A 10012-nucleotide genomic window follows, 5' to 3' on the forward strand; every position below is an offset into this window, starting at 1 on the left:
CTGGAAAGGCAGTGGCAAACCACCCAGCATAATACTTGCCAAGAAACTGCTATGGCAGTACTGAACCTGCCTTTGGGCAGAACACTAGAATAGGAATACTTCTTATATCAACAGATTATTACCTCCGCCACCAAAGGTGGATGGAGGTTATGTTTTCACCCCTGTCTGTCCGTTTGTGAACAAAATATCCCAAAAAATTATTGTGGACGGATTCGGACGAAATTTGGCAGAGATAGAGCATATGTGACAACGACGAAATGTTTAGATTTTGGTGAAGATCCGGATTCGGATCCGGCTATTCGATTTTTTTAAAGCGATTCTTCACCATTGGGAGATCGGGCCAAAAACTATACATAGCAGGATGTCTCAAAAAGGTGTGGACGGATTTGGACGAAACTTGGTGGACAGGTTGTGTGTGTGACAAGGACGAATCGATTCAATTTTGGTGAAGATCTGGATCCGGATCCAGCTAGTTGAATTTTTAAAGTGATTCTTCACCAGTGAGTGACATGGCCAACCAGGCAGAGGCATGCTCTCTACTGAGTGCCGTTCTAGTTGAGACCTGCAATCTTCACCATAATTCCTTACTATCCCTAAACATTAACATTGCTGAATATTCTATTTCACTTTCAGTCTACTCTCAAGACATAATAGAAAGAAGTGAGACATAATTGCTCATATTAACAGAACACGTCTGGGAGGTCTGGACACCATACCTTACAAAACAGCCATTACGTTACTTTGATGTGCTGAATCTGGCATGCAATACTTTCCGTACTACTGTTGTACAGTCAATCCAAAGTGTCGATGTCTTCAGAATATTAAAAAGGATTTTTTTTTTGTATACAAGATCGAGGCTCGTGTAAGAGCTAACATTAATCACAAAAAAATACAAACGGACACATAAAACATATAATGAAGGGAGCAGGAGACAAGATGGGGGGAGAGAGTGGGAAGCACACAAGTACAACAGTAGAGTACAGGGACATCGGGAGATCTGTGGGAGTGAGAGGGCTTGGGGGAAGGAGGCATGGGAGGGGTGGGGGTGGAAGAGGTATAAAACACATGGATACTGCTCGGACTTCCAGGAAAGAAGTCGGTATTTCAAAAAAGTGGATCAGGGGTAAATTAACGGGGGTAGAAAAGATCAAGGTTTTGGATGGGGGAAGATAAGAGATGGTGGTGAACAGCTGTTTTAAAGACCTCGAGGGAGGAGTGGGATTGAAGGGAGTGAGGGAGTTTGTTCCAGAGGCGGGAGAAAAGAGGAATGAAGGAGTGAAGGTGAGCAGAGCGTCTTGATTTTGGCAGTTTCACCAGAAGAGGGTTGCAGGCAGATCTTGTGCGACCTGAAGGAATATTTGGGGGACAAAGCACAGACAGAGCTGGGGGAGGTATGCTGGAGAGGAGTCGGTAGAGGACAGAAAAACCACCAACCTGCCTGCGGTGAGCGAGTGAAAGGCCCTCAGAGTCAGCTTCATCACGGGAGATTCCAATGATGCTGAAAGCTTTGGTTTCAACAGCGTGAAGCCGAGCTAGGTGTGAGGCAGGAGCACCAGCCCAGAGGGGAGAGCATTATTCCATTGACCTGCGGATTAATGCCTTGTATGTGGTGAGGAGCTCAGGTGTGCCAAGGAAGGACTTCGCACAACAGAGGATGCCCAGTCGGTGACTGGCTTTGGAGGCCAGCTTGGAAATGTGGTTTTCCCAAGAAAGATCATGGCAGATAGTGAAACCCAAAAGCTTGAGTGACAGAACTTCTTGGAGAGGATTGTTCAGAAAGTAGATGGAAGGGTTGTCCAGACGGTCTTTTCCGAAAGACATAGTGAGAGTGTGAGATTTGTCTGGATTGAAAGACGTGTTCCACTTGTTTGACCAGTCTGTGATTTTGTCCAGGTCTGCAGAGAGTGAGAAGGCTGCTGCCTGCCAATCTGAGGGATGAGGAATGGAGCGGCAGAGAGTGGAGTCATCAGCAAAGAGATAGAGGGGATTTTCCCGAGAGTCGGAGAGAACATTGATGAAGACCAGAAAAAGCACAGGGCCCAGAACACTGCCTTGGGGAACTGCAGCCTGAACAGGAAAAGGAGATGAGATCAATCTATTCAGGGACAAACGTTGGCTGCGATCAGAGACGAAGGCCGCAATCTTAAAATGAAATGATTAAATGATTAATTAATATAAATAAAATTAAGATTAAATAAATGTCTGCAATGATTTTAAAAAAAAAAAGGAAATGAAAATGTGTTCAGAATGTCTCCTTTCAACAGCAGGGTCGAATACTGTTTGAAGAAACTAGTTTTAAGCCACAAACTCTCCGCTTTTATAAGTTTATAAGTTCTCCTTTTAAATCTGTCTTGCTTGAAGGAGCATTTATTACCCCACGCGCGTGAAGCAAAAAATGTGGTTAAGGAATTGTCTCAGGTCCGTCTGTCCTTCTGTCTGTTTAATCAGTTTATGATCATCAGTTTATAATCGAGGAACAGCTTGTTTCGATTGAATGTTTTGAATACAAATCGGAACATGAAAAGGAAAACGAGTCATTCGTTTTACAGGACTTTGTTTCTGAATTCTTCCCCGATCGCACATGCGTGAAGAGGAGTAAGATAATGCTTTTACTCCGTCTGCCGGCCAAGCAGTGAAAAAGATAGAAAATTATTCCAAATAGGAAACTTACTGTTTTGAAGGACGTCATAAAGGACACATACAACAGGCACGAATAACTAATGTATTATCTTCGATAAGGTGGTGCAATAGACGCCGCAGAAAATGGCGGTAAAATCTGGAATTAATTAATTTATACGACCTTTACAATCTATATTTTATTCAAATTTAATGATATACTTGAACACTGTCATACACAAATAGTCTGTCATAATACTTCTGAGAACCTCCAGTTTTGCAGTACTTCAATTATTTAAATAAAGGTTCAATGGGGTGGTGTATAAGGGTGGTATTTGGGACTGCTTCTGGACTACTTCAATTGCACTAAACTTCTGGATTTTTTAATGATCGTTAAAATCCTTATTTTATTGAAATTGAGGTACACTTGAAATAACACTGCACTGGGTATCGTGTTCTATGAACTCTGTAGTTTTTGGTCATTTACAGATATCTACCAACATCTATATTAATTAAACACCTTCCTTTTTAAAGAGCGGCCTAAGGCTCATGGTACTGCCGTATACATATATCAAATGTGGTGCTACAACATGTATAAGACATCAGTCGACAGAGAACAAATCATTACAGTTAATGAGATGTGAACCTGGGAACCCAGCATCGCAGACTCTGATGAGATAAATTAATTCCTGTGAAGCACGCGGCTGCTCATTTGCAACATTTCTGGGAGTGCCGCTCTGAGGCCTAGGCAGTCGGTTCGGGCAGCGATGTGTTCAGGGTGTACATGATTAAACTCGCCTACTCTTCATTAAAAGACACCAAGTCGCCAACTCTTCATTAGGGTATTTTAACAATCAGAAGCCAATGCTATCAGATGAGTCCCCAGCTTAACCTGCATCTGAGGCCCTCCATGCGAGGCACAAATCTGACAGTAGGCCTATATATTTGGATCGAGAAACAAACCCAGACTGGATATCCCTGTACCATCATGTCAGATTCCATGATCAGAGGGGCATGCCAAACAAACCAACCCCATTTTCGTACCACGTTTCACATCAAACGATTTTCTCAAATCTGCGGACAAGTTATATTTGGCTCCGAGAGATCCAACATTCCAACTTCCTTTTTCCAAAAGATTATTACGGGATAAATTACTCATGATTCAACGACATTTTCTCCTATCACACTGGGAAGGAGAGTGTGAAGCGAGCCACCATACCCTAAAGAATGAAATTCAGACCAAACAACACATCGCCAACCATAACACCAGTGGCGTATCACAGCAGTCCCAAAACACTTTCATCATCCATCACCACATCTCTCTATATCTGTGGTCGCAAGTATCTCCCCTATCTTCTTCCGAGAATACTGATGGGGATATCCCTTTCTTTTTTTCGGTCCGTTCTTTGGTATCATGCACTCGCGAGCCTGACCAAACGGACGTCCCCAAGGGCCGCTGCGTGTACTTTACCCGAGGATGCTGCGCTCTGTGGGAGGCCATTTTTAGCACCAAATAAATCAGACATAAATTGCTCCTAATGGTCGGGCCAGGCATGCTTCCGAAGGTGTCCTTTTGGCGTGCAATATATTGGTACCCACCAAGCAACACATTACATCTCGCTGTCACGGCATCACCACCTGTTCTTGCAGAGAGAATGCTTCCAAATGATTGCTGTTATCGAGGTCGTGGGGGACTGCGGAGTGGATCTCGCAATAATCGAGACAGCTGTTTCATCTGAATTCACGAACATGTGGGGCTAGGCATGTTGAGCTTACAGATAGCATAGTTGCCTTTGAGCTGTATTATCTGGAATTTGTTGTGGAACAAAACATAAACTGTCTTCTTGGTACTTTGCAGGCAGGGTTTTGGATCAAGGAGTGAGCCATCATTTTGGATGGATATGAAAATGGATGTGCCACGTTAGCATTAGCTGGTGGATTTTAATGATTCCACAGTGTCTATTGGGGTCAAATTCTATCCAAGACTAATGCTGAGATGTCAATGACGAACTACCTTTTCTGAGTGGCCATTTTTATGATGGTGGCCTATGGAGATCCGTCCGAATGAGGGGTATCATGACGGTTAGGGTTACTACAACGTGCAGTACATACAGTAGTCCGACAAGAGTATTTGGTTAGTGGTTATACCGATGCTAATCCGTGAGACGGATGCTGTTTAGTTGTACCTCATGACCAGATGATTCCCAGTTGATGTGAGTGTCCATTCGACAAATGCTGCATCATTATGAAGGAAGACTGTATCTGTCCAACAACGGGCCATATATAGTCATCTGCTGTGTCCGTGCTTGGTCAGACATCAAGGCAAACGTCTCCGAAACATCCTCTCAATCTGCACATCGTCCAGCAAGTAGTCTGGGAGACCGTCTCCATGAAGGGAAGTTCTCAAGGATGCCGAATATGTCAGGAAGTAACTTCCTGCAGTACCTTATACCCAGTGCCACTCCACCAATTTGAACGCATAGCATACTGAAAGCTTCAAGCAGTCACTTACTAAGCTTTGGAATGATTCGAAAGAGTTCCTAAAGTATTGTGATGAAATCCTAGAGTACTTGCGACAGGTGCACAAATGTCTGAATCATCTTGGTTTATGAACAGGTAGAGAACATGGAAAGTGTTAGTTGATATTTTGACATACAAGAGATACTCTCTGAATAAAAACTCTTAGCTCTTTCCCCATTCAACATGTATCATAGTTATTCGATCCAGACATGAAAAATGATCCAGACAGCACGCCAGAAGTCCTTTTTTTAAATAAAGAAAAGCCTGAAGTTTCATTCCGTTGAACATACACCTTGTGTGTCTCTGGGACAGCTCTACACTCTGCTCACTTCTGCTCCAGGCTCAATTTATCTCTTCTTTGTTTTTTTCCAAAGCAGTACATATATATATCTTATTATCCTTGCCAGAGTAGAGGGTATTGCATTTGACTTTGTTTCGAAGATTCACAAGTATATTGGTTTGTCTGGTCTGTTATTCTGTCTGTTTGTCTGTCTGCATTATGTCAGTCACCTACAGGTCACAATTCCACTGAATCTTCACTGAGCTTAACCATCTGGTAGAGCTAGTCAATAGATAGAAGACTATGAGATAAAAAGGTCAAGGTCACGTAAAATCTTAAATTTTCATCCGATTGACTTGAAATTTGAACATCATTTTACATATTGGGCCATTGAATTGGTTCACCAATGCAAAAAATGGAAGATTGTTGTTTTTGAGTCCAATGGGCAAGGTCGCAGTGACTGATTACCTCCGCCACCGAAGGTGGATGGAGGTTATGTTTTCACCCCTGTCTGTTTGTTTGTCTGTCTGTGAACAAGATATCTCAAAAAGATGGGGAGGGATTTCAAACGAAATTTGGCAGAGAGGTAGTGTATGTGACAAGGACTAAATGACTGGATTTTGGTGAAGATCCGGATTCGGATCCGGCAAGTAGAATTTTTTAAGTGATTCTTCACCATTGGGAGATAGGGCCAAAAACGATACATAGCAGGATATGTCTAAAAGTTGTGGACGGATTTGGACGAAACTTGTTGGACAGGTTGTGTGCGTGACAAGAACGAATCGATTCAATTTTGGTGACGATCTGCATCCGGATCCAGCTAGTAGAAATTTTTAAGTGGTTCTTCACCATTGAGTAATACGGCGAAAACCGACAAATAGCAGGATATCTCAAAAAGTAATGGACGGATTTGGACGAAACTTCGTGGACAGATTGGGTGAGTGACAAGAACGAATCGATTCAATTTTGGTGACGATCTGCATCCGGATCCAGCTAGTAGAAATTTTTAAGTGGTTCTTCACCATTGAGTAATATGGCGAAAACCGACAAATAGCAGGATATCTCAAAAAGTAATGGACGGATTTGGACGAAACTTTGTGGACAGATTGGGTGAGTGACAAGAACGAATCGATTCGATTTTGGGGAAGATCTGAATATGGATTCGGATACGAGAATTATTTATTTTTTAAGTGATTCTTCACCATTGAGAGATTGGGCGAAACGCCAAATAAAACATGATATTTAAAAAAGTTATGCATGAGTTATGACTAAACTAGGCGGACGAGTTGGTTCGGTGACAAGAACAAGCCGATTATATTTTGGTTCAGGTCTGAATCCAGATACGGCCTATCAGTGGATACAAAACATGTAAACTGCTCAGCCTGGCAGAAATATGCTTTGCGCTCTACGGAGTGCTGTTCTAGTTTTGCAAGTACCTGTCTATGCCACTTGTTTGTTCATTACTTGGCAAAAAAAAAAAGTTTTTTTTTTTGCAAGTATGTTGATCACTCCGGTTTGTGTGTTTGTGTGTTTGTTTGTGTGTTTGTTTGTGTTTGTCTGTCCGCTCACTTATACTTGCCTGCAGGTCGTAATTTTAAACAGATATTCACGAAACTTCACCAAATGGTAGAGTTCGTGGTCCAACAAAATCCTATATATTTTTGGGGTTAAAAGGTCAAAAGGTCAACATAGGCCAAAGGTCAACCACTTTTTTTCAAATTTCTAAAATCGTCAATTTTCATCCGAAAGACTTGAAATTTGAATAGGATATACACATCGGCTAACTGAATTCAACCACCAACTACTTTTGAGATCAGCTTCGGCCAAAAGGTCAACATAGGCCAAAGGTCAACCACCTTTTTCAAATTTCTAAAATCCTCAATTTTCATCCGATTGACTTGAAATTTGAATAGGATATACATATCGGCAAACTGAATTCAACCACATACTATTTTTGATATCAGCATATTCCTTGGTAATCTCCTGATTTTATGATTCCATGCACACATTCAAGGCACACAGTGCCAGAGGCAGCACAGCAACCCCAAAACATCACTGAACATAAAAAAAATTTATTTCAACAATTTTCTGGAAGAAATGGTGTATTATTTGAAAAAAGTGCAAGGGTGCCAATATTTTTGGCCACGACTGTACATACTATTGACATGTGACTACGTCTATTGATTACGTAGCATTGAGTCAGGACGATTGCGGGAGGGAAGAGGGTGAATGGAAGGAGAATGGATGAACTGAGGGAGGAGATTGGTGTGCAGATGAGCTTGACGAGGAGATTGGTGAAATGCCAGCAGAGATGGGCTGGACATTTCGTGTGGATGGGGGAAAAGAGAATGGCAAAGGCAGTGGATAGGTGGAGGGAACAAGGTAGGAGGAAAAGATGTAGACCACGGTTGAGATGGAAAGATTGTGTGAAGAGGAATATCAGGAAGGCGGGGGTGGTTGGAGAGTGGAGTTGGCTGAGGACAGGGGGGAGTTTCTAGCAAGGCCACAAGTGGAGGAGAGTCGTGGTCAAGGCAGGGCAGAAGATTTGTACCATTGGACCTCACCTCTTATAAAGGGAATTGGAGGAGAATAAGAAGAAAATTGGAACGTGAGCCCGTCTACTAAATATGTACCATTGAAGCATGAGTATGTCTCGTAATTATTTACCATTACTACATGTAGCCTGGTGTTGGGGATCGCAAGGTCCTGAGTTCAAGCCCTGTCAGCTGTTGCATTAACACCAGGTGAGTTGACGCAACCTGTCATCCTTTCGGAGTCAGCAAAATGAGTACCATATTATTGGGAAGAATAAGACCTTTGAGTATCCTGCGTCGGATTGGCAACCCATCCAGGATTGTGCCCAATAGCCAAGAAACTGCTTCAGCAGCCCTATGTATGTCTGAAGATGCAAAAAAGAGTGGTCATCATTAAAACATGAGTATGTCTGCTAATTATGTACTATTGGAACATCATTACGTCTATTAATTACGTATTATTGGAACGTACCGATGAGTATTAATTATGTACCAGTGAAACGTGAGTACGTCTACTAATTACGTAATATTGGAACATGAGGATGTCTACTAATTACGTAATATTGGAACATGAGGATGTCTGCTAATTACTTACAATTTAAATGTGACTACGTCTATTAATTACGTACTATTGATACATAAGTATGAGTATTAGCTACGTACAATTGGAACGTGAGTACGTCTACTAATAACTTACGATTGAAATGTGACTACATTATCCTTCCAAAACATTTCGAGACTGCTAGTAGTGGGTGCTAAACGAGAGCAGAAGAGCACGCCACCTTTGGAACATTTAAGTAGTATATTTAAAATGGTGAAGTCTGACAGGATGTTGGACAGGATGTCACTTACCTAGGAGCAGTCTACTCTGGGTTTGATTCCCGACGCGACTATAAACTCAGATTTTCTGTTTTTCAAATCCAAGGTATCTGTAACAAAGAATCTGTGAGTTATCACCAGCACCCTAAGCAATGTACAAATTCCTGTCAGCTTCATTCAAATGTCAGGCCTGGCCAATAGTACTTAGAAGATTTCCAAGAGTATGGCTTTGGATTGGTACCATGGCATATTGGTACCGATATGTTGGCCTACTGCAGATAGACACAAAGCACTTTTTTCTTGTACAAGTCAGCTCTACACTACATATGAAATAAATAAGCAGAGAATAAATTACAGTATCAGGTGTGTGAGAAGCATCCATTGCCTGCACAGGCACGCCCCAGAAGCATCCTTTAGTATCGCTGCATCCACAGGCACTTCATACAGCCTTGAATCTCAACCTCACTAAGAGGTTGTGAATTCAACATTCCTCAGCAAACATTAGGACTGCCATGGTGACCACGAAGCTGGTCCTACACCTGGATTCCACAAAAACTCCAATCCTTCCCAATTCACTGGAATTTAAACATGCTTTGTGGCAAAAATAGAGAAATGGACACGTCAGCAGAAACCCAATCACCCCGACCCAAATATGCATGTACTAAACGGTTCAAAGGTGACTGGACCCATATTGTTGATCGAGGCCTTTAGTGATCTGAATCTCATTTGTGCAAGGCCCAAACGCATACAGAGAGTGAATGGAAATTCTCAGCAATTTTCTGGCAAGGCCACAAGTAAACCTGTCTTCCTTCCTTCCCAGCTTTCAAAGCTTCCTAAGGGTCTCCTTCTTTTCTTTTTTTTCAACAGCTTTGACTTCCTGCCATTCATCAAGGGAACGCAGAGGGAAGGAGTGGAAAGGGCCGCTCGACAGAAGTACACTCTTCGGCGCAACATCCTGAAGGCTTCCTCCAGACAAAGGTCTCGTGACCTGCGACTGGTGACGCACAAGGGATGCATCAGGATGGTTCATCTTGCTGAACAATGAAATATCATGTATCCATAGCCAGATTTGCGCCAGAGACTCCCCAACTGAGCTGCCACCAGCACATGGACTTGCAGGGTAAAATGAACCCTTTAATCCCAGTCCGAGAGCCCACTTCTCAAGCGAATGGCGTCCTCAACTCCGATGCGCATTCGGGTCACACCTTGGTGTGTCCCATAATTAAAGCGCAGTCACGCCTGT

This window comes from Myxine glutinosa, chromosome 11 (genome assembly GCF_964187855.1).
Source record: "Myxine glutinosa chromosome 11, kmMyxGlut1.1, whole genome shotgun sequence".
In the NCBI taxonomy this organism is placed as follows: Eukaryota; Metazoa; Chordata; class Myxini; order Myxiniformes; family Myxinidae; genus Myxine; species Myxine glutinosa.